The following is a 576-nucleotide window of genomic DNA, read 5'->3' on the forward strand; positions in this document are numbered from 1 at the left end:
CTTGATTTCCCTTATTTGGTTACTTCCACCATATATATTACTGCAGGTCATCTGATCCCTGCAGCACAGAGTATTTCAGAAAGTCTAAAACTGTAGGAAACTCTCAGCTGTATTAGGTCTGTGCAGTTTTACAGCCTCTGGATGTAAACAACAAGGTTCCCATTCACTGACGGCAAACTTATAGAGGAAATTTACTAATATATTGTTATTACAGATTGTATCCCCTGACAGGAAGTTGTGTAGTCCTCTCATTTTCAGTAGAGTGTTGTCTCAGCAGCTCCCCAGCTCCTCCATTTTTTCTGAGTTGTGTAGTCACGGTCAGTGTGGTGGTGTCTCAGGAGCTCCCTAGCTCCTCCCTCTTTTCTGAAAGGAAGATGTGTAGTCCTTTCATTGTCAGTGCCGTGTTGTCTCCAGCTCCCTGACTCCTCCCTCTCTCCCGAGATGATGCATGATCCTCTGATATCTCAGTAGGTGTGGCTGAATTTTGTCTTTGAACTCTAGCCCCATCCCCTGAGTGATGTCATCACCTCTGACCAGCGCCTACAGCCTACGCCACCGTCTCCCTATTGTGTGTGT

The sequence above is a fragment of the Hyla sarda genome, chromosome 4, assembly GCF_029499605.1.
Source record: "Hyla sarda isolate aHylSar1 chromosome 4, aHylSar1.hap1, whole genome shotgun sequence".
Lineage (NCBI taxonomy): Eukaryota > Metazoa > Chordata > Amphibia > Anura > Hylidae > Hyla > Hyla sarda.